We start from the raw sequence: 24,827 nt of genomic DNA, 5'->3' as shown, positions 1-24,827 counted from the left end.
AATCTCAGCTCTTCCTGTTCAGAAAGCCACCACCTATTCGGTAGGAGACCTTGGACAAGACTTCCTAAGACTGCTACTGCCTATAGAGCGTATCCTAGTGGCTGTAGCTTTCGTGCTTTGAGTCCACTAGGAGAAAAGCACAATATGAATGTTATTTGTTATGTGAGCAAATATTAACCACTTCGGTACCAGCAGCCTCTGACCCCTTAAGGACCAGAGGCTGCTGGTACGCTAAACCGCCGCATCCCGACGAATCGCCGAAAAAATCTGCCGCTCCCGCCGGTCACGCTGCTCTGTCCCCGCCGCAGGCTGCTCTCTCTGCCGTCTCTATGACGGCAGAGCGCTGTGCGCCGGTCAGGAGCCACTTTCATTGGCTCCTGACCCTGTCACTCAATGTAAGCCAATGGGATTGGCTTACAGGAATGACAGGGCCAGGAGCCAATGAAAACGGTTCCTGCCTGGCTCACAGTGCTCTGCCGTCATAGAGGCGGCAGGGCTGCTAACTGTGGCGGGTGGAGAGCGGCGGTGTCAGGCGGGGAAGCGCGGTGAATGGGACGTAGAGTTAACATCCGGTCAGAACCACAGCGCCACCCGCCCGACGTAGATTTATACTGCGGCGGTCCGCAAAAAGTTAATAGAGAGCTGTATTTGTGAAAAATAAAATGTTGCTTACACCCAGTGTTGCTGTCAATCAGCAGCCTCCTCCTTTGTTTGATTAGGAAACCGAAGCTTATTTAATAATTTCTTTTGCATCAAATAAAAATCTCCTGACAGTGGTAACAGTGTGGCACTTGTATATCTCTTAGGCTCCAGGGGAAAGCAAAAGCATATTAACAATTTAATTTCCTTCAACACGTTTTTATGCAGGGACCTACAATGTACATTTCTATTGCTTTAACTTTTTTCAATCTACTTCATAAATGGTTTGGTAATTATTTTTATGATCAGTATTTGATACAAAATCATTCTTTGTATGGTGGCCGACCCCTGTGAGTCTTGGTCTCCTTGTGCAGTGGGTGGCAACAGAAAGTCTGAGATTCCCATTAGACTGAATAGTAGTGAAGCACTGAGGAAGTTTTGTAATTTGCATTGTACCATATGTAGTAGTTGGACCCTTGGGCAGCTGATTGTCACTTGGGACATCTGTTTGTGTGTGTATGGTAGAGCAACTGTATCGTCTGCTTTTTGCTTCATCTATGGCTGTAGCAATGCACATTTTACAATTTGAATGAAAACTTTTCTGCACAGGAAGTGAATTCATCTTTACTTTTTTATTCAAATAACAGTAAAGAATGAGGAAATTTTAGTTTCATGTTTGAAAATATGGATATGTGAATGTGAGGATTATGGCAAAATACAAACAAAGAGGTTGATTCACAAAGCTTACTTTTTTCATCTTAACTGAGTCATCAGGCAAAATGGAAAAAAAAGCTTTTCTCACCTGGGGCTTTCTCCAGCCCCTTGCAGCCGACTGTCCCATGCTGACCGCTATGCTTTCCGCCAACGTCCCAGGCTCCCCACACGATGCAGAGGTCAACCCCGAGGTCGTCCTTACTGCACCTGCGGGAAAAGCTGCTGTCAATCATGGCCACGTTGCCCACGGCATACTCCGCAGACACAGAAGTACTGTGCCTGCGCAGTACGCCGTGGACCACGTGGCCATGATTGACAACGGTGCTTCACGCAGCCGCAGTAAGGATGACCTCGAGGTTGGTCTCTGCACCGTGCGGGGAGCCCGGTATGACGGCAGCAGATCGGCGTGGGACAGTTTTTTCCCATTTTGCCTGATGACTCCATTAAGGAGATCTAATGCATGAGATAATCAAATAAGGAGAGATAATTCATGAGTTAAACAAATAGAGAGCTAAATCATGAGTGAAGTCAGTTAAGAAGAGATAAATCATAAGTTAAGTAAGATAAGGAGAGATAAATTGTGAGTTACTGTAAGTTAGATAAGGAAAGATAAATTGTGATTTTTTAAACACTATTCCCCTTAAAGGGAAGGTCCAAGCAAAAAAAAAAATGAGTTTCACTTACCTGGGGCTTCTACCAGCCCCATGTAGCCATCCTGTGCCCTCGTAGTCACTCACTGCTGCTCCAGTCCCCCGCTGGCAGCTTTCTGACCTCGGAGGTCAGGGCCACATTGCATACATTTTTACGCATTCCAGCTAGTGCAGGAACAAAAATTTACGTGTTGCACCACTAACGCGTAAAAATGTATGTGTTAATGTTCCTGCACTAGCGGGAATGTGTAAAAATGTACGCAATTCGGCCCTGACCTCCGAGGTCAGAAAGCTGCCAGCGGGGGACTGGAGCAGCAGTGAGTGACTACGAGGGCACAGGATGGCTGCATGGGGCTGGTAGAAGCCCCAGGTAAGTGAAACTCATTTTTTTTTTTTGCTTGGACCTTCCCTTTAACATACATAGCAATTTTGGTGATGATAGTATGCATGAGAGCTTTCCAATAATCGCTAAAGTTGGCACAAAATTACGTGAAAATTAAGCAAAATTGCGGTTGCTAATTACATTTACAAACACAATAACGATTTTACCCGAATTTTTGCATTACAATTTTGCATCGTAATTGTAAATTACAATGCGAAATTATTATTATGCAAAATTTGTGCTCTATCACTATAAGTAAGGGGAATAATTCAACATAAAAGCAGTGGCGTAGCAATAGTGGGTGCAGAGGTTGCGACTACACCGGGGTCTTTGGGCCAGAGTCGCCCTGTGTGGCCCTCCTTACACTGTAGTGTTAGCTCTTTATTGCTCCTGTGCTGGTGATAATCACTTCTATAGATGCTTTCAATAGTTGTAATCATTACCAAATTGTTTCCCATCCCCTTCTTGCACCTCTGACACTGTGGTTGGTTGTTCTTGGCAGGCTTTAGTGCCCCATATCAATTATGTATAGAGTACTTGGGGGCCCCAATGTAACACTTGCACTGGGGCCCAAAGCTCTTTAGCTATGCCACTGCATAAAAGCTTTGTGAATCGGCCCAAATGACCTTGCAGCAGTTTATCCTGACTAAACTCCCCATGTTCTGTACTTCCTGTATTTCTACTGTCCACATAGAGATATGTGAGATAAGCTTTTACAGACAGCTAAAGTCAGAATTCTGCATGAAACCAATTTGTAACAGCATTCCCTAAAGTGTCTACCTGGCAGCCTATCTCCTGCTATGCCGTTCAGCCCTGGTTACCCGCCCCACATTACAGTCCTCATACAAAGCAGTGACGGTGTTCCGCTTGTTAATCGCGCTCTAGTAAGATGGATTACAGGGGCTGCGCTTTCCTGGATGAGTTTAGTAATTCTGTCAGCCCAAGAAAACAAATTAGCGTTCATCTTCAAGTTAACACAATGATATTTTCACTCTTCTAGGTCTATTTAATGAATCTGGCACGCCAGCGCTATTTCTATAGCCAGCTTGAATAAAACATGCTCAGAGACTTGGTATAAACGCCTTTAAAACGTTGTCACTAATAAACAGGTAATAGCGCTAATATGCTAAATTGAGCTAAGCACTTAGGCAGTTCAATTCCAATTCCTTGTCTTGAACATGGCCAAAAAAGAGGAATTCCAGCCTGTGTAAGAAATAAGCCTAGGACGGGCATCTTACTGCACAAACCATAGAAGACACATCTTAGGAACTATGGGGTGTATTCACCATACAGAGAGACAATTACCGTGCAATGCAATTTTACCAATACTTCTGTCAGGTAAGTAGTGCACATTGTGCAATTAGCGCAATACTTAACCTACGTACTGTACATTGCCATAGTACCACATGCTACCCAAGTTCTTTGCATTTCTGGTGTGTGGCAATTTTACTACTGTAGTGAATACACTCCAATGAAGCTAAGGATTTATAACAGATGTGTTTTCATCCTTTGTAGTTTTTATGCATTACTTCAACTTTTTCTCGTACTTCTCCTCAGGGTCATAACTACACAAAATGGGGCCCCACAGCAAAATTGTGAGGGGAATCCACCACCCCTTTCCCCAGCTCACCTTGGAGACCCCTGAGTTGATCGGGCCATCATGATCTGTCCATCCATAACAAATGTAGCCACAACACCACCTGATCTGGGGGATGCACTCCTGTATCGGAGGGAGGGTAAATAGTTTGGACCCCTGTTTCTCCTTTTTAACAGTTTGTCAGTTATGTTTATATTCTTCAGTTTTCCCTCTCATACCACACTCAGGGGTATAACTACAAATCATGGGCCCCCCCAGCAGAACTCGTGCTGTAAATTCTTGGAATGCTTTGATGTCTCTCTGCTAGCAGAACATATAGATACTGAAAGCAGAAGTCCTCTGTTATTGTCTCACACTGCCCTCTAGTGGCAAGTGGCCGTAACTACACATTACAGCAGTACTAATTAGTAGTAAGGAAATGTAAGAAATAAGAAATACAAAAATGTGCTAAAGTAAATTGGGCTGGAAGACTTTCCAGCCTCTAAGTAAATTGGCTGCTAAAGGGTTAAATCCAGCTCCAGACACAGTCATAGACAGGCCTAAATCTATAATCGGTTAGTACAACAAGCAGACTTCCCAATCGTTACTTCTTTGGATTAAATATTTGTGTTACTTATTTGTGTTGAACGAACCTTCCGCAGGTAGAAATCCTGCATACCCAGAGCTGGGCTCCAGACTAATTATTTCTCACGGTTAATGGCTTTTAAATGAGGTAAGACATACTTTAGATGTAGCTACTGTTCAGTCAGCGTTCACTATAATACATATACCTGATTGCTAATTTGTTTCAAAGTTAGACTTTGTTTCATTTCATTGTGTTTCATTTTGTCAAGGAGAAATCCACAGGGGTGTTTTCATAGCAGCCGTAGGTTTAACGTAGAACAAGACAAGGAATTATGGTATGTTGATGAGCTCTGCAGTACAAGCATAGCCTTCCTCTAGCAGTCCTGTTGGGTGATAGGTGGCCTCCCTGATTGGTCAGTAAGAAGCGCTTTGCTCCCCAGGGTCTAGAAGTGGGCGTCGCAGCGCCTCCGGCCCTCTCCAGTGTATTGTCAAGCAGCGTCGTCAAAGCTTTGTTCACCCGCCAGTATGGTTTTTAATCAAACCTGATTCTGATTTAGCTGCTTTTTATGCAAATGGTCTCGTTTGCATTTGCTAACGTGACAAACTTGACAACATTTCTGAAATGTAATGACTGAAGCTGACGCTTGATTGAATCAGCTCCGATTACCAGCAACTGGCTAATTAAATGATTTAACTACAAACTGCTTAATTGATTCCAACTTATAACCCTGACAGGCTTGGGGTTGGTCTCCTCCTTGGCGGATGGCGGAGCTGGGGGGTGCGGTGGAGCAGCTGTGGTAAATGTTTGCGCTCTGCATCCCTGAGTACATATGTAACCTCTACCTCTGACAAGTCAGCTGTGAAATCCTGTAATACAGTGAAATGCGCTATGACAGCACAGAATGCTGCTCAGCATCTGGGTTATTCTTTCTGCTGTAATCAGCGGTGCATTCCGCAGACAGCTCACATCTATCTAAGTTGGCCTCACAAAGGAATCAGGGCCCATGCTTAGGGTTCTTTAAACCTAAGACGGCTATGTCACTTTTCTATAAGTGGCCTCTGTGAAAGATTTATGGCCTGTAGCTCTCCTGGATTCCAGTAGAATACATAAAACAGCAGAGGACAATGGAGAATGTGCATGAATGCATTTCAGTGCAGGGATGAACTTGTGTATTTCACATATTTCTAGCTTGTAAAGGCTGACCGAGGCACCCTAATTATTCCACAGTCACATCTTTCCTATTTCCATATTGCTGCCACAAAATCATCAGTTCTTCATACAAACCCTGTAAAATATGTTAGAACAAAATACCAAAGCCTGTTGTGATGAGTGAATTTAAAGGGTAACTGTAACCAAGGATTGAAGTTTATCCCAATCACTAGCCAATATCACCTTTCCTATGAAAAATCTTTACCTTTTTTTAAACGGATCATCAGAGGCATCTGTATGGCTGATATTGTGGTGTAACCCCTCCCACAGTGTGATGTCAGCACCTAGGTACTGACATCCTACTGTGGGAGCCTTGTTGCTTTGTGGGAAATAACAGCTGTTTCAAACTGCCAAAAAAAAGCAGCACCTTCTTCCACAGACATCACCTGCCAGCAGTTAAGATGTCACCGTGTGATAAACTTCAGAATGTAAATCAGAGAGAGGAAAGATTTTACAATGGGCAAACACCGACTTAATCTTTTATAAATAATTATTGTAAAATTAAGCACTTTTTTCATGCTTTTTTGATGCTGTGCAAAGTAACACTCTGTACAATGCTGGATTCAGCACTAGGCAGCACTAGGCAAGTCTAGTCTGGTCTCAATGTATAGAGAGGTGACCATCATGGGTTCACATGCCAGGACTTACACCATATTCCCAAGAATATAGAGAGATGATGGGCGGGCTGGATAGGAGCTGGGCAGCCAGCACACTTTTCATGTTATTTGGCAGCCAACCCTGCAGTTGTATTAAGATACTGCGGGATTGTACTGATAAGGCGCACCTTAAGGATTTGTGGGATTGGCAGAGGGAGGAGTTTAGGGTGGGGCCATAAATTCTGAGCCTATAGGCTCCAGAGATGTAAATCCAGTGCTGACTATGCAGGTTTGAGCAGTGCTGATTTGTTAGGTGTTCTGGTGAGTGAATGGAGCATTGTTTTCAAATTTAAAGGGACTCCGAGCAGTGCAGAAACTATGGAAAGATGCATATCATTTTAAAGCTCTCTTTCTCCTCTTTCCACTGATATACAAACCGCCACCCTACGCCTTTTAGTTTTCGCTATTTTCGCGATTGAAATTTTTCTCAAAGTCAGCAGCTCCATTCAGCAGAAAAAGTCGCCCTGTGTAATACAATGTAACTATGGAAAGATGGATATCATTTTAAAGCTCTCTTTCTCCTCTTTCTGACGACACCTAAATCGTCGCCCTATGCCTTTTAGTTTTCGTGATCAAAGTCGCGGCCGCTGCAATTTCAATTGCGAAAATAGCGAAAACTAAAAGGTGTAGGGCGACGGTTTGTATATCATTGGAAAGAGGAGAACGAGAGCTTTAAAATGATATGCATCTTTCCATATTTCTGCACTGCTCGGAGTCCCTTTAAATGAATAATAAAAGAAGAAATATTAAAATGAACACATGCACCTAAGATATGTTTTTATATGTTAAAAGATCCAAAATACCTTTAGTGGCAATTTCTTTCGTTTCCTGAGGTGTAAACATTAAACAACCAGAATTTGTGTGCAATTTCCAATTTTGCTCATTTACATTCGCTGCACATCTAATGCAAATCAATGGTATCCCATTTGACTTGCATCGTGTGAACTTTCGCATCACCAGAAAAAAAAAAAACAAAAAAAAAAAAAAAACAAACAAACAAAAAGCGGCCTACATGTATGCTTTTTTTTTTTTTTTTTTTTTTTTTTTTTTTTTTTTTTTGGAACAGACATGCGAACGCAAGTAAGAGGCATACAATACAAGTAAATGTTGGATGTCAAGTATTGACTAGCCATGCTACCATTGGTTTCTTTCTAGGGAAGAATTATATCCACATTTATCTGAAATTACCGTAAACAGGAAGCGTCGTTATTTCCTGATGAGTTTTCATTTCTGTCCAAGTTTTCACTAAAGAGATTCTGGACAACCGTGTATTTGAAGGGTAACTGAGATGACATGTGACGTGATGAGATAGACATGTGTATGTACAGTGCCAAGCACACAAATAACTAGGCTTTGTTCCTTTTTTTTCTCTGCCTGAGTTAAACATCAGGTATGCAAGTGACAGTTTCTATCCGGGTCGGGATCGGATCAGACTGGGTCAGACTATATAGCATAACCCTCACTGATTAGTAATTATAGCCATAAGATACTTTCCTGTCAGTAAATGGCTTCCTGGAGCAGGAAGGTGATACAAGGGGTCAATAATTCATAGATTTGAGCTCTAGCATACTTCAATGAAGGTGTTATTGAGCAGAGACAATTAAACAGTAAAAACTTAAAAACTAGATTTAAAGCGGAATATAACCCTGCATTTCAACTTTGCTCTAAAACATTATTTACAGTATATTATATGCAACCAGCATTTTTTTTTTACTAGACCAGCACTGGAAGGGTTACACAGAGCTTTAAAGTTCCTGGAGAGAACTGCAGACGCATCCGAAGCTTACATAGATACATTTTGTTTACATAAATGTATCTAAGTGTGGAATGTGACTAACTCTCTCTGACTGAGAAGGAGCTGGAGGACAGCCAAAGAGTGTGTAACATTTATCACTTGTTACATTCTATTTAGTTAAATGTATCTATCTGAACTTCTGCATATCTCTCAACGGAACTTTAAACCTCTGTGTTTAACCCTTCCAATGCTGGTCTAGTAAAAAAAAAATGCTGGTTGCATATAATATGCTGTAAATAATGTTTTAGAGCAAAGTTGAAATGCAGGGTTATATTCCGCTTTAAATATAAAATAAAACTGTGAGATATCTAAAAAAAAAGTCATTTTTAGGAGAAGGAGGATGGATACAATTGTTTTTCTCATCAGTTTATTTTCACCTCAGATGTTCTTTAATCTACTGCCTCGTATGATAACTTTTGTTTTAGGGAAACGCACTTTAACATTGAAAAAAATAATGCCACGTTTATAGTCTGCATAACAGACCACATTTCAGATAACAAATATAAATTCAGAAACCAGGGAGGTAACTTGTAAGCAAACAATTTACCACCCTGCTGTTTACAGTGTTGTTTATTTATTTATAAAATCCATCTAGTTTTCCCATTGAATGGCCTGTCTGACATTTGCTATTTTCTGAATAAATAGTACTGCCAATAACAAGCCAGCTCCATTCTCCCACACACAACACCCAGGAATCCAATGGTGTAATCATTAGTACTTAATGTCACAATATTAGGAGCTTATGCTGTTCCAGACACCATAATGTTGCCCTGTGGAAGGCGACCAGGCTGCAGTTATCAGTATGTGACAATTAAAATATTGCTATTTCCCTTTTTCTCTGAAGATTAGGCCCGGTTCACACTTGCGGTTTTGCAAAAACCGCACCGGATGTCCGGACCGCACCGGAGCCGGATCGGACCTGAACCGTACGGTTCCTGTCCGGATCCGGTCCGGTTGCATACGGTTTCCGTGCGGTATGAACACGGTTGCGGTCCGGATCCGGATTCTTAAAGAGATAACAACCTGTATAAAAACAAAAAAAAATGTTGGGGTCTGGGAGGTCAGCAGAAGGGGGACCTGTGGAATCAGGCCCTCCGCTGTTTAGCACTCACCTCCACCTCCAACATGCTGCCAACATCTCCAGCTCGTGCTGCTCCACTCCAAAATGGTTGCCCATGTGTCCCCGATACAATATCGCCGCAACAATCCTCATAGGAAGTGGGGTAGAACATCCAGATTTTTTGCCAGTGTGTTGTGCGCTCTCCGGTTCTCATTGGTTTCCATTGGCCGGATGGTGCAGTCCGGCTCCGCCCCGGATACGGCTGCCGGAGGAGCCGGACCAAAAAATAGCGCATGTTGGAACGGACACCGGAGTCCGGATCCGGTCCGGCTCCGGTCCGGACGAAACGGACACATGTGAACCCTGGCATAGACTTACATTGCTATGCCGTGCGTCCGTTTCGTCCGGCCAGCATGCGGTGCGGCTCCGGCACGGCTATTCCGGATAGCCACCGCTAATGTGAACCGGGCCTTACACCTATATTTTACCAGAATGTTGTTTAAAGCCTAGGGAAAATTTTGACTTTGCTTGTGTTTTCAGTGAAATTTTAATTTGTTTTAAAAAATATCTACTTTTTATTATTCATACAGTTATCATATTTCCTTTTGTGCACAAGTAATATTGTCTGTCTACAAATTAAAAGTTTCCAACGTGTAGTTTTTCTTGCCCTGAAAGCTTCCATTGCATTTTATTCCAACTGCTTTTTATTATATATTAAAATCTTCTAATGAGTTCTTCTGAGCTGTGTGTGTGCTTGAAGCAGAGACCGCTTCTCAGAAAGTGGTTTTTACTTGTTACACACAAAGTATCAACATTGGAATGTAAACAAAGATACTGTTCTCTCCAGTTTTGATTGGATTTGAAGCTGAATAGCAGGACAAAGTGCTTTGTTTAACCATTTCAGTGATGTTCTACTAAAAATAAATTCTGAGATAGTAGCTTTAAAGCTGTGAGGAATATTTTAGAGCAAAGTAGAAATGCTGACTTTCAGACCACTTTAAAGGGAAACTGAATTATCTACTTAAATATACTATGTCAATCCCAAATATTCCCATGACCAATAATGCAATTATAGTGCATTAGAGATGTTGTCTTCTTGTAGAGATTCAAGGGATTCTGGGCTATCTGTTGTTTATAAGCTCCACCCATGTACCAGCTGTACCAGCTCACATTGTGCAAACCAGCTTTTTGGCTACTGCCAGCCTCACATTATTGCTTACTCCCCTTATCCCAAATACAGCACCACTGTCACTGTGTGTTTCATCATTACTTGTATAATTGTGACTTGTTTGCATAACAGCCTTAACGCACATTCACCACTGTGTGTCTCCTCATTACTTGCATAATTATGACCTGTTTTCTGCATAACAGCTTGATCTCTCAAATCCACTTGCATAATTTTTATTTGTTTTCTGCTTAACAGCCTGGACTCCCTCTATGTGTCTCATCAATGATTAGCTGCTTAATTATGACTTGTGGGGTCCCTCTGCATGAGCACTTGTAGAGTGTGTAGCAGAGAGGTGAAACTAACTCACCTCTCTGGGATCCACACACGGCCTATCTTTTTTCTCCTAGACATCTTGTCTCTTTGGTAACCCCCCCCCCCCCTCCCGTGTTCATGTAACACTTACGTGGTCACAGACAGGGCTGTTGTCTAGGAGGAAGAAGATGGGCCACATGCGTATCCCAAAGAGGTTTCTTCCACCCTCTCTCTCCACATATAGTGGGGGGGGGGGCTCTCTGTCTACCTATAAAGGGGGGGGGGTGGACTCTCTGGCTACCTTTACTGGGGGTTGGGGCTCTCTGTCTATGTATACTGGGGGGCTACCTATACTGGAGGGGCTCTCTGGCTTCCTATTCTGGGGTTTTTTATGGCTACCTATACTGGAGGGGCTCTCTGGATTCCTATACTGGGGGTTTTATGGCTACCTATACTGGAGGGGCTCTCTGGCTACCTATAATGGGAGTTCTTTGGCTGCCTATACTGGGGGAGGGATATAGACATTATGTCAGAAAGGTGTCAAATGACTATGTATAGTACATCTAAAATTGACACATGTGGCTGCAAGATTACACAGGATAGAGCAAGATGATCTTAATAATAGGGGAGCTGACCAGATGTAAAAGAAGGTGGATAGGGTAGTCATGTAGGTGGTAGAGAAGCTGGGTAGGGAGCTAGACAGGCAGTAGAGACGCTAGCATATAAGCAGCTAGGCAGATGTTAAATCAGCAGGAGGTGGTGGAGAAGTTGAGGGATTGGGATAGGCAGCTGGTGAAAATGTCTGGTACAGCCAGGCAGGTGGGTCTGGTGGAAAAGCTGAAAGTTGGGCAGCTAGAAACTGAGGTTTAAGAGATGGGCAGTGAGTTATACAGAAGGTGAATAAGCTGGTGGATGGAGAGCTAGGGAGATGTCGAAGAAACTAGTAGATTAGGAGATAGGCAGGTGGTAAACTAGCTAGTGGAAGGGGAACTTTGCAGCCAGGTACTGGTAAAGCTGGTGGATGAGATACTAGGCAGGTGATGAAATAGCTGGTGGATGAAAAGCAGGTGGTGGAGAAGCTGCTGGATAGGGAGCTCTCTGAGTGATGGAGAATATGGTGAAAGATAAACAAGTCAGGTAGTGGTGAAGCTGGTAGATGGGAGCTAGGCAGGTTGTAGAGATGGGTAGAGAGCTGGGCAAGCAGTGGAATAGTTGGTAGATGAGAAGCTGGGTAGGTAGTGAAAATGAATGGATAGCTGGACAAGTAGATGGGGAGTTAGGCAGGCAGTAGAAAAGTTGGTGGATAGGGTGGTAGACAGGCAGCGGTAACTGTTGAAGAGCTTACAGGTTGGTGGAGAAGACGATGAATAGGGAACCACACTGGTGGTGGCTTTTCTGTTGGCTGTTTGTAATCCAAGGGCTGTTCCTGCCCTGTGTAATCTCCTAATGGGTGAACAATCAATAAAGCAAGTAATTGCATTATTGATCAGTTCAAGGGGCCGATTTTAATTTTCCTTCTTCTTTTTCTAGAAGTTTAGTTATCCTCCCATACATGAATTGCAGCCATTTGGAATAAATACAACCTAGAAAAAAATAAATAAAGAGAACCATTGTGGCATTCACGGGGAAACACCAACGCAACCACTCTGCTTCGTATTATTATTTAAAGTAATGAAATAAACCCCACAATTCCAAGTCTCAGGTAGGAAACGAGAGAAGAGCAATGGTCTTTGCATAGTCATTCACAGTTTTGCAGCAGTAACAGGCTAGCAGCTTTGTGTCCGTAACCCACCTAGTTCTCAGACAAAGAACTCTGATTCCGCTGCACAGCATTTTCCTCTGAAAGGAAGTAGTTAGGGAACACACAATAAAAATAATTGAATGCGTAAACAGAGGCGCTCTTATTATCATGCAACAGTGTCTCCCCGGATCTCAGTTTTATCTAGTGGAATTACCGTCGCTAGAATCATTTGTCGTTTCAGCGCATGCTGTTAAAATATCACTTGCCAGCTTTGTGTTCCGCAGCCTTTATCATGTTCTGTTCAATATGCATCTCGGTGAGAAGTTGGTGGACCGCCACTGCTCATAAGTATTTCGCTTCAAGATGCGCTACAAAGACAGGAAGCAGATCACTGGTCTTACTGTGTCCTGTGAAAGTTAAAAGGAATTTTTAATATCCCAGTTCAGGCACAGCTTTCTGTTATGTGCAGTTAATAGAACATCATTTGTAATCAGGTATTCATAAAGCATAGTTTTTGAAAACATAGAAATTAAAAGAACATAGGGTGGCAGGGGTGTAACTACAGTGTGCTGTTGCCACTACCCTAATTTCATTTCTATTAATTGCTCCTTTTAGAATGTGATAGCGAATCATCTGAAAACCAAGCGTTAATTAGGTGTCAGTGCATTATAAAGGTTTAGTTTCATTTAGAGCCTTAGGCTAAAGAACAGTGTTCTGTAATTCTCTATTTCCTATATAATTAATTACAGCTACGATAATCCTTAATCAGCAAAGGGTAGAATGAGGATTATGCCAACTACACTGTGGCCAACATCTAGCGGGCATCTACCAGATCCCAGCCCCCACCTCCGCCATCACCTGCCTGTTCCCTCATCTCCCTCTTCTCTTCATTACTCAGTCAGCTTTCAGATATTGACGGCCTTTTCATCATTCATGAAATTACATTTTAATGACTTAATTAAATTGTTTTATACTCATCATGACAGATTTGAAATGGGAACTCTCAGCAGACAGCACAATTTGTTTGCTTCAGTTCAATAATAGCTTCTAGAAAACTTTCATTCTTACATCAGGACAATGACATGGAAGGTGGAGAAATGGGAGCAGGGGACGTAATCAATAAGAAGAAAATTACCTTCCAGCAGCACTGGGGGCAACTGTAGAGCAGCAGCTCTCAAACATGGCCCAAGTCTGGCAGATAATCCGGCATATACTCTGGTGAAGCACACATGCAAAAAGGGCGCTGGGAAATGTGGGCACAGAGTGAAGTAGAAAAAAGGCTCAACCTGCTACTGCAATTTTCCCAGTGAAGTTAATTACTATTCCCCCTCCAGGCCGCCATGGACTCACGGTTAAGAAGGGATTCAGCTGCCAGCTATTGCTGGTGGCTGAATTGCACTGTTTTCTCGTAATTTGGGCTCCGTCTTTTGCTGACGACCAAATTACCCTCTGGGCATCGCTAAAGCCATAATTCACATTACAGTATATGGTGCCACCCAAATGTCCAGCACCTATTTTGCCTGTCTCGTCTGGTGAAGGCATTAGAGTCTCAGAAAGGCGATGATAGCACCATTATTGATATTCACCAAACATGCATTGTTTCTTGGAGGTAAAGGACACCTGAACTGTGAGGGATATGGAGGCGGCCATAGAACTGTGATACCAATTCCTTGTTTTGGATGAATTAGCTGATTAGCGTCTGTCACTTTAGCCTAGAATATTGAACATTTTTACTAATGTTCTAATGGTCTTGATTTGAGGTTATAATCATAAAAAACTATAACAAATAAAGGCTTGAAGTGTCTCGCTTTGCATGTAATGAATCATATACAGTATTAGTTTCGCCTTTTAAGTTGAATTACTGAAATAAATTAACTTTTGCACAATATTCCAATTTCCCAGTTTCACCTGTATCTGGATCTCATGCCTGAAACATGTATGCGGCTAATCCAGTCAGACTTCAGTCAGAAACATCTGGTCTGCATGCTTGTTCAGGCTCCATGGCTACGAGTATTAGAGGTAGAGGCATTAGAGGCAGAGGATAAGCAGGAAATCCAGGCAGCTGGTATTGTTTAAAAGAAAAAAAAATATGGCATCCTCCATATCACTCTATTTTCAGGTCTAGTTGCACCTCTGTTCAGTTATAGAGGAAACATGATGACACCCTCCCAGTGATTTGTTTAGACCAGTCACTTTGCCTTCTCCCTCAGAGTGCTCTGGGAGATCACGTCATATTCCTGCTCACTTCACAGAGAGGGGAAAAAACATTCCATTGTGATCCACCTTTCCAGCAGTAAAGATGTTGCCATAATTAAAAAATTTGAATCTAAGAGAAGTAAGATTTCACAATGGGCAAACACTGAATAAACAATAGAGAAATGAACGTTGCAAAAATAAGCAATTTTATTTATCAAGTCATGTAAAGATCCTTTTTAAGGCCTCTTTCACATGGGAGGCTGAAGGGCGTGAATGGTAGCACTCAGCATGGGCAGTGGAGAGGCGGCCCCCCAAATGTGCCACATCTGAGGGCAGCCACAGTGCATGTCCGGGACACATGATGAACTGCACAGCAGGACGGGAGAGTGCTTGTGAGTGGACAGAGCATGCATAATTTAGATAAGGATGGAGGGCAAGAAACCAAGATGGAGAGTAGATGGGGAAAAGTGAGAGAGAAGGAGATTATGGGGGCATTACAGAAGCCCCAGGTATGGCCACATTGCATATTTACTTTCAGTTCAAGTGTGTTTTAACACATTTGATTATCTCATCCAGTGGCATAGCAATAGGGGATGCAGAGGTTGCGACCACACTGGGGCCCTTGGGCCAGAGGGATCCCAAGGGGCCCTCTTTCAATGGCAGTATTAGCTCGTTATTGGCCTTGAGCTAGTAATGATCACTTCTATAGATGCTTTGAATAGTGGTGATCATTAACAAACTGTTCCCCGTCCCCTCATTGGGGTTGTTCTAGGCAGGTTTTGGTGCAGCATTTATTATTATTATTTATTGTATTTATGCAGTGTTGCACAATAGATAAATGGGTTAACATACAAGGTAGGACATACAGGAAACTCACAACAAAACAAGATCATGCAAATGATTTGATAACAGTAAAGAGTCATAGGTCAAAATAAAGACTGTTCTAGTTCCCAAGAGGGGCGATTGACAGTAAGATTGCATAATCAAGCTGGAAACACTAGGCAGGAGGGCCCTGCCAGAGGCTTACAATCTAAAGGGTAGGGGTGGAGACAATATGTGCATCTGTTGAGAGGGTGTCCAGCAGAATGTATTATGGTGCTGGTGTAGAGGGGTATGCGAGCATGAAAAGGGGAGTCTTGAGAGCTTGTTTGAAGGTATTAAAGGTGGGGGTGAGTCTAATGACTGGTGGGAGAAAGTTCCAGAGAGTGGTGGCAGCCCTAGTGAAGTCTTGCAATTGTGCATGGGAGTGAGATATGCGTGGTGCGACTAGGCGCAGGTCATTGGAGGATCGCAGGGGGCGGGCTGGCGTGCCTGTGAACAAGATCGGAGATGTAGGTTGGGCAGGTCTTGTGCACTGATTTAAAGGCATATAGTATTTTGAAATTGATCCTAAAGCTGATGGGGAGCCAGAGTAGGGCTTTACAGAGCGGAGTCATAGAGGCGCTGCGATGAATAGAATATATCAGTCTGGCTGTCGCATTTATTACCGATTGAAGTGGGGCAATACGGTTAGAGGGGAGGCTAGACAAAAAAGAACTGAAGTAGTCCTTGGTGGGAGATGACAAAGGCATGGATGAGGAGTTTAGTGGTTTCAGGGGACAGGTAGGAGCGGATCCTGTAGATGTTGCGGAGGTGAAGATTGCAGGATCGGGCAATACTTTGGATGTGCGGTGTAAAGGAAAGTGCAGAGTCCAGGTTAACACCTAGACAGCGGGCTTGGGAGGTAGGGAGGATGGTAGTATTTTCAATAGTGATGTGTAAATCTGGAAGGAGTGCAGCTGTGTGGGGTGGGAATATTAGAAGCTCAGTCTTGTCCAAATTAAGTTTCAGGAACCGGGCGGCCAACCAGGAGGAAATGGATGTGAGGCAGGTGGAGACTTTGTCCATAATGGAGGAGGAGAGATCTGGGGCGTGGAGGTATATCTGGGTGTCATCAGCATACAGGTGGTAATTAAAACCCATGGAGGAGATGATTTTGCCAATTGTGGCAGTGTTGAGTAAGAACAGTAGTGGTCCTAGGATGGAACCTTGAGGAACACCAACTGAGAGGGGTGTAGGAGTGGATGAGGAGCCATTGAAGAATGTTGTGAAGGAGCGGTTGGAGAGATAGGAGGAGATCCAGGCTAGGCTAGGTCCTGAATGCCCATTGACTGCAGGGAGTGGAGGAGGAGGGAGTGGTCGACTGTGTCAAATGCCGAGGAGAGGTCCAGGAGGAGCAGGATGGAGTATATAACTTCAGCTTTGGCAAGGGCAAGGTCATTGACCACTTTGGTGAGGGCTTTTTCTGTAGAATGGGTTGTACCAAGACCAGATTGCAGGAGATCAAGAAGGGAGTTCGAATTGAAGAAGTTGGTCAGGCATTGGTGGGCCAGGCATTCAAGAATTTTCGAGGCAAAAGGGAGGAGGGAGATTGGGCTGTAGTTGGATGGCAGTGCAGGGTCAAGTGAAGGTTTCTTCAGCAGGGGAAGCACAGTGGCCTGTTTGAATATGGAGGGGAAGATGCCAGTGGAGAAGGAGAGGTTGAATAGGTGGGTAAGGACAGGGGTCAGATCAGGAAAATGTGGGCGGAGAATCAGATGGGGTCGGATCTAGGGGGCAGGAAGTGGCAGGTGAAGTTGTCAGCACTTGGTTGACTTCCTCCACCATGACAGGAGTGAAGGAGGTAAGGGGGGGGGGAGAGGCAGGAGTAGGATGGGGTGAGGAGGAGAGGGTGATGGAGTGGAGGAGAGAAATACCCCTGCGGATGGTTTTAATTTTGTTGATAAAGTACTGTGAGAGGTCAGTGGCTGAGAGGGTGGAAGTTGGGGAGGGGGGGGATGTGGCCTTGAGTAGAGCATTGAAGGTGGCAAAAAGACGGCGTGGGTTGGAGGCTTGGGTTGCGATCAAACGAGTGAAGTATTTCTGTTTGCTATCAGTTAGGGCAGTATGGTACGTCTGCACCTTGGTCTTGTATCCCAGGAAATCATGGTTGTGGAGGGATTTCCTCCATTTGCATTCGGCAGCTTGTGTCTCTTTTTGTAGTTTTTTTGTGAGGGCAGTGTGCCAAGGTTGGGGCAACAGTTGGTACGAAAGGTCAGGGGAGCAGCATGATCTAAGGCTGCTGAGAGGTTACAATTGTATTGAGCTGCCGCTTTTTGGGGGGCAGCTTAGGCTGGGGAGGGAGGAGGAGAGGGAGTGCAGGGGTGTGGCTAGTACATTGGGGTCAACGTTGCACAGATCTCTCTGCCATCGTCCAGGTTGGGGAGGGGGGCAGGAGGTGCTGGACGGAGTGATGAGGTGGTGGTCGAAGATGGGGAATGGTGCAATGTCCAGGCTTGTAAGTGTGATGTCTTTAGAGAAAATTAGGTCCAGGGTATTACTAGTGCTGTGGGTGGGGGTGTTAGTGTGCTGAGTGAGGCCAAGGGAGTTGGTGAGGAAGAGCAGCTGAGTGGCTGCAGAGGTGGTGGGCTCATCAAGTGGAATGTTAAAGTCTCCAATGATGATGGTTGGGAGGTCAGAGGACAGGATGTGTGGAAGCCAGGAGGCAAGGTTGTCTAGGAAGTGCGATGTTGTACTGGAGGAGGGGTGGTACAGGACTGCGATAATGGCTGGGAGGGGTTGGTAGAGGCAGATAGCATGGGCCTCAAAGGATGTAAAGTAAGGAGAAGGGGGAGGGGTAAGGACACGGAAAGTGCAGGGCGGGGAGAGGAGCAGGCCCACCCCTCCCCCAGGCCTGTTATCTGGTCTTGGGGTATGGCTGAGGTGTAGACACCCGTAGGATAGGGCTGCAGCCGCTGGCAGGTCAGAGGGGGTGAGGCAAGTCTCAGTAAGAGCAAGAAAGGTGAGGGTTTTTGAGAGGAAGAGGTCATGAATGGTTGGAAGCTTGTTGCGGATAGATCTGACATCCCAGAGTCCACAGAGGAAAAGTTTGTCTGAGGATGGGGTGGATGGGAATGAGATTGGGGCAAGGATGTTTGTGGGTATGGGGAGGTGCGACGGGGAGTGGGGGCTAGGTGGGTGATTTTGGTTGTGGTTGGTGAGGGGGGGGGGTAAGGGGAGGGGAATGGGGGGGCTGGGTGACTGGAGTGGGCCTGGGTTTAAGATATGTGGCGAGAAGTGAACAAGGGACTAGGGGCAGGAGCAGATGGAGCCAGAACATGAGGCACCAGTAGGGCGGGTGATCAGGGGAGAGGGGAGCAGGTATGAGAGGAGTAAAAATACTGATGTACTGGGAATGCATACTGTCACACTGGGAGTGGTGGTGTGGTAGGTTGGGAAAATTACCATATCAATTGTTATGTACAGAGTGCTTGGGGGTCCCCATGTAGAACTTGCACTGAGGTCCAAAGCTCCTTAGTTATGCCACTGATCTCTTCGGCTTATTTATTTTCACATCTGGTTTTCTTTAACTGAACGGGGACCAACGTAGTTTGAATCTATGTCCAGCAGGTGGTGCTACCTCTCTGGCTGGACATAGATTCAACGTTCACGAAACCGAAGCGTCCCGAAGCGATCATGCGCACCTGAGAGTGGAGATTAAGCTGTCATATGACAGCTGACATCTCCCCTTAGTGATCAGAAGCCATCGCTATGCCATCACTATGATCGCCGGCGGATCATAGTGATCACTAACAGAGCTGCGCTGGTGGGGGGGGGGAGAAGAGGATCCACTCAACTTTCTGCCATTCCCCCGGCGATCGGCGCTCCTCTCCGCTCTGGCCGGCATCCCCGCTATCTCTGACATCAGTGCCAGGTCCCGCATTGATGTCATCAAGCCACGACCCGTAACTGAGCGGCTGTATGAGCGGTGATGCCGGCGAGAGTGAAGGGGTCCACAGCGGCTCATCGCTGGAGCCTAGGAGGTGAGTAAAGGTTGTGGGCTACAGGGGGGACCCCTGGCTACTAAAGGGACAGCATGCCAAGCTAGCCCTAAGAGTGATCCGGCTGCCTGACCCCCCCAAACGCCCCCCCCCCCACCGCATGGAAATTTGTCTGGTCCTTAAAGAGACCCAGAGACAAACTAACTAACAGTTTTATACATACCTGAGGCTTCCTCCAGCCCCTTCAGCCTGGATCGCTCCCACGCCGCCGTCCTACGCTGCCTCTGTCCGCCGGTACTGGGTCCCGTCATTTCAGCCAGTCGACGCAAGCGCAGTGTGCTCCCTCCGTACTGCGCAGGCGCATGTGTACAGAGCCGAGGGAGCTCCTGCGCATGCGGAAGACTGGTCGTGTCCGGCGGAAGTGACGGGACCTGGTACCGGCAATAGAGGCAGCGGAGGACGGCGGCGTGGGAGCGATCCAGGCTTATGGGGCTGGAGAAAGCCCCAGGTATGTATAAAATCTTTTCCTATTTTTTCCTTAGCTTCGTCTCTGGTTCCCTTTAAGGGGGGTTAGGCAGCCAGTCACGAAAGGGTTAAAGGAAAGGTTAGAGGAAAATGTAAAAAAGTTGACAGCCAATCTGTCCCTCGCTGCAGCTCCGGGGTCATGTCCCCTTTGTTGCAGATGCTGAACTTGCCAGGTCAACATCATCTGCGCCTGTGTGAGCGTGTGGCCGTGCCACTCGTGATCATGCTCACGTGGCCTGGAGCATTCTGACCGTGAGCAGCACAGCCGTACGCTCGCGCAGGGCGCAGAAGATGCTGACCTAGCGAGGTCAGCATCTGCAATGGAGGTGACCCCGGAGCTGCGGCGAGGGACAGAACGGCTGCCAGGAGCTGGAGGAAGCCCCAGGAAAGTAGATCTTGTTTTTTTTTTATTTACCTTGGCTGTTTCCTTTAAGGACAGGTTTGAGAAAACACTTCTGTAGGAGGTACTCTTGTGAGTTAAGTGAGCCCAAACAATTGCTTCTTTCCTCTATTTACTAGCTGGATTTTCACATTACTTTTAGTAAAGAAAAATAGATTTTACTTTGCTCTGAGTGACATTGCCGCAACATTAGGGAAAGGCAGCATAACACAGATGGTGTGAACGAGCTTAAAAGTATTATTTCGTTTTCCTTCACAGGTGAGAAAATGAAAGTGGACCTCTGATTTCTTGGACAAGGCCATATTGCTTCTTTCCCTTGTACATAACACCTCTACAGAATCAACTCCCCGTCTCTCAGAGGTTAGTCTACTTACAAGTATCTTTATTCCAATATGTTTTCTTTGTAATGTGTACTTACTGCAAATGATCTGTGAAGAAATAGAAGCTTACTTGACAACATAGTACAGAAAAATAAAATTGGTCATCTCTACTCACCATTAATACCAATACTTAAAGTGAATGTCAACCGGGGGAAAAGTACCTATGTAAAGGAAATTCTCTAGGTCCTATAGAGCCTTCCGGTTCTTCTTGTGGTCCCCTCATTCCAGTGCTGTCACCTTATTCCAATCTACCGCCACTGGAGGCTTAGGAAGTAACCAGAGTGCAGGCGCAGTACAGAGCAGCCCGTCTATGGGAGCACTCGGGCTTCTGAAGACTTCTGAAGTCTCCCACGGCGTCACAGAGCAGTATTTGACTGATTGGTGTGACATCGCTGGAGCGAGGGGACTGTGAGAGGAATGTGGAGGCTCTATAGGACCCAGAGCCTCCCCTCTCCATAGGTATCTGTTTGTTTTTTGTTTGTTTTTTAGTTGACATAAGCTTTAAAGTTGTACTTATTACAGAAATTAAAACTACTATGGAGCAGCAAGACCGATGGAAACCATGACTAAATGCTTCGTAATGAAAATAATGTCTTCTCTACCATTTATGCTTGTTTGTAATGGCTGTGACATCACTAGAGGCAATTTATTCTATGCGGTCAGCAAAGTGAAGAAAGGAGGGCTGTTTGTTAAGACCTGGGCAGCTTCCTAATAGGTGGGCTTGTCTGGGGAAGGGGACGAGGGCATATCAGCTGTAAAATGAGGAAAGAGAAAATAAAGTGGTGTTCCTATGACAAGTTGAGGAAGAGAAGAAGATTTCCGATAACTGGCCCCACAGACCACACCCCTTCATACATTATGCTAGAACCTGCATAAAATTCTCTGCAACCAATCAGTCAGTGCTTTCAAAGGTAGCATGCCCTTTTCATTGAATCATAAGACTTTAAGAAGTGACCTTCAAACTATATAATCTAGGCTATTTAGTCTAGACCGTCCTCCGCAAGGGACCACAGTGGGCAAGCTGCTACAGTACATTACTATTGGATCAGTTCAGACATGCTCATTGTGTCCATAGTGAACCCAGGCTTATTCTGTGTTTGGTGCCAGTTTTTTAAACGTATTCAAATTCGCTTGCATTGTACGGGTTTAGGTTTTCTCATTGTCGCATGTCTAATGTATTTCAAGGACATGGCATTTGACACAAGTTTTTTTTTTATCTCTTATGTATTTTGCAACTTTTCTTCATTTTTAAATTGTACAGCAGTGATGTTTTTTCCATGTGTGATTCACCTGCAATGTAAATCAATGGAAACACAGAAAAATTGACTATGTTATGCAAAATCGCATACAGTTTTGAAGTTATGTAGATACATGCTCATAAAAATTAACAATATTGGCATGCACAAAAAAATCAGTCTGAAAAACTGCACTCAAAATGCAAATCACGAAACGCAGAATCGGTGCAGAGAATCACATGCGTGATTTACATGGATGTGTTTGAATGTTGCCTTAGAGACCATTTGGCTAAAAATAAATCTTAGAAATCTGAGCATACTTCAATGCAATCTAACTTCTTTTGAAGCAAAACTCAGGCAGAAAACTAGCGCAGAATAAGACAATAACAGAGTGGCAGCATTGTTTCAGGTATTACAAAGCCATTCTGTTTGTAAAATTGTCCATAGAACTATTGCGTAACTGCTAAAGTTTCATTTCACTGGACTACAGCAGTGAAGGAGGAAAGACACAAAGCATCTAAAATCATCAGTCTAGCATGTCCATGTCTTGTTGATCTGGCTGGAGACCTTATTAAACAGGCATTTTAGGAGATATTAAAAACTTTTAAAGACTCAACTTTTTAAACCATGCCGAAATATATTCCTATTTAATGCCCTAAAAAACACAAAGTTCTGTCTTAAAGTGGATCCGAGATAAACTTTTACTCATTGCATAATTGTGTTCCTTTCATATAGTTTATAGGGCATTCCTCAAGCCAAATACTTTTTTTGTTCTGTATTACTACTCTAATTCCCTATAAACTGTGATGATCTGCTCAGCTGCCTGTGCAGGCAGGCAGCTTTTTGACCATTGTTTAGGTTTGCATGCTGCAGGACTCTGGAAAGAAGAGCTTCTGTCAGTTTTGCAGCTTGTGCTTGCTGAGGAATTTGCATACGTTGTCATGCAAATTGCCTGGCCACATTCATTGGAGGCGTGTACTATAAGTACTATGTGTGTCCCACAATGCTTGGGTGGTCATAAGGAGTCTTCCTGTGAAACACTCTGGAGAGTGTCAGCCATGCTCTTTGTTTGAAGATCAGCTTAGAGTAATTCCTGGAAACTGTGCTAGGCAGGTTCTCTAGTGCAGTTAGGATTGTTTATCTGTTTTGTTTGTCTGTTGCGATTGTCCTGTCCCAACGGTGGTCGACAGGATATCGTTCTGATCTCTGTTCTTGGAGTATAGCTGGTGCAGCGGTTGCTACCAGCTATCTCTTCTGTTCTGCCTCCCTGGATCGCACTGGCATCCTGCGCTAGTGCTGTGGATCCTTCTGTTCTGTCTTCCTGGATCGTGCTAGCCACTTTCGCTAGTGCTGTGGATCCTTCTGTTCTGCCTCCCTGGATCGCACTAGCATCCTGCGCTAGTGCTGTGGATCCTTCTGTTCTGCCTCCCTGGATTGCACTAGCATCCTGCGCTAGTGCTGTGGATCCTTCTGTTCTGTCTTCCTGGATCGCACTAGCATCCTGCGCTAGTGCTGTGGATCCTCCTGTTCTGCTCCCTGGATCGCACTAGCATCCTGCGCCAGTGGTGCTCAGCAGAGCTCGAATATTCGAGTATCTCGAATATTCGAGCTCTTTTTCAGCTATTCGAGCTCGGTATTCGAGCTCCGAATAGCTGCAGCTATTCGAATGGGCTATTCGAGTAAACGCGAATAGCCCATTCACTATTCGAGCTATTCGAGCAAACGGCGCTATTCGAGCTCGGGTACCGAGCTCGAATAGCGTCATAGCCCAGATTGATGTCCTTAGAGCCAATCAGAGGGCTCCCAGGCCCTCTGACGGCAGCCAATCACAGAGGGGGACCCTGGCCAGCCCCTACCCTATAAATAGCGGCCGCCATGTTAGGTTTCTCCGTCCTTGCCTGAGACTTGCATAGAGAGAGAGTTGCTCCTTTGTGCTTTGGCTTAGCAAGAGCTCTATTGTGGTCATTTACCTAGCGTTTTTGCTCACATACACCTCCTATACACACCTATATTGTTGTTAGTTAGATAGACATTGTATTTTAGTTAGTAGCTTTTGTGTTACATAGACAGAGACAGCTGCTGCAGGCAAGCTTACAGCTTTAGGCCTCAGGGCCTGCCTGTGTGGGCAGCTGTTCTCTCCTGTCCTCTGTTAGTATATTTCTCTCATCTATACCAGTATTTCTGCTGTCCTTTACTACTGATTGATTCTGTATTTAGTATTGTAGTTATACTGTACTAGGACACTCACTGTCACTGTTCATAGGCTAAGGCTAAGGCTACTAGCTCCTGCGTGTGTGCACTCACTGTCTTGTACACACACACTCTATTTCCTTCTGATTACTGATTGATTATTGTAATTAGTTGTACTTACTGTAACTACTTACTCTTACTGTACTAGGAGTCTAGGACACTCAGTCACTGTTCATAGGCTACTAGCTCCTGCGTGTGTGCACTCACTTACTGTCTGTGTACTGTAGTGTACACACACACTCTATTTCCTTCTGATTACTGATTGATTATTGTAATTAGTTGTACTTACTGTTACTACTTACTCTTACTGTACTAGGAGTCTAGGACACTCAGTCACTGTTCATAGGCTACTAGCTCCTGCGTGTGTGCACTCACTCACTGTCTGTGTACTGTAGTGTACACACACACACTATTTCCTTCTGATTACTGATTGATTATTGTAATTAGTTGTACTTACTGTTACTACTTACTCTTACTGTACTATAGGAGTCTAGGACACTCAGTCACTGTTTATAGGCTACTAGCTCCTGCGTGTGTGCACTCACTCACTGTCT

The 24,827-nt window shown here is 44.6% G+C and overlaps 1 protein-coding gene across 4 annotated transcripts in view; it reads left to right on the top strand.

Moving 5' to 3' along the window:
* Nucleotides 1-24,827, top strand: part of LOC137520978 (tenascin-R-like) — a 1,044,586-nt gene that overhangs the window by 205,587 nt on the left and 814,172 nt on the right. For all 4 annotated transcript variants that reach the window (XM_068239622.1, XM_068239621.1, XM_068239625.1 and 1 more), the window contains exon 2: nt 20,667-20,768. The gene's annotated coding sequence lies outside the window, so the exon portion shown is untranslated. The remainder of the gene's footprint in view (nt 1-20,666; nt 20,769-24,827) is intronic.

The sequence above is a fragment of the Hyperolius riggenbachi genome, chromosome 6, assembly GCF_040937935.1.
Source record: "Hyperolius riggenbachi isolate aHypRig1 chromosome 6, aHypRig1.pri, whole genome shotgun sequence".
Taxonomy (NCBI): Eukaryota; Metazoa; Chordata; class Amphibia; order Anura; family Hyperoliidae; genus Hyperolius; species Hyperolius riggenbachi.
Note: the sequence above shows the minus strand (reverse complement) of the source record. Positions and strands in the feature narration are given on the sequence as shown.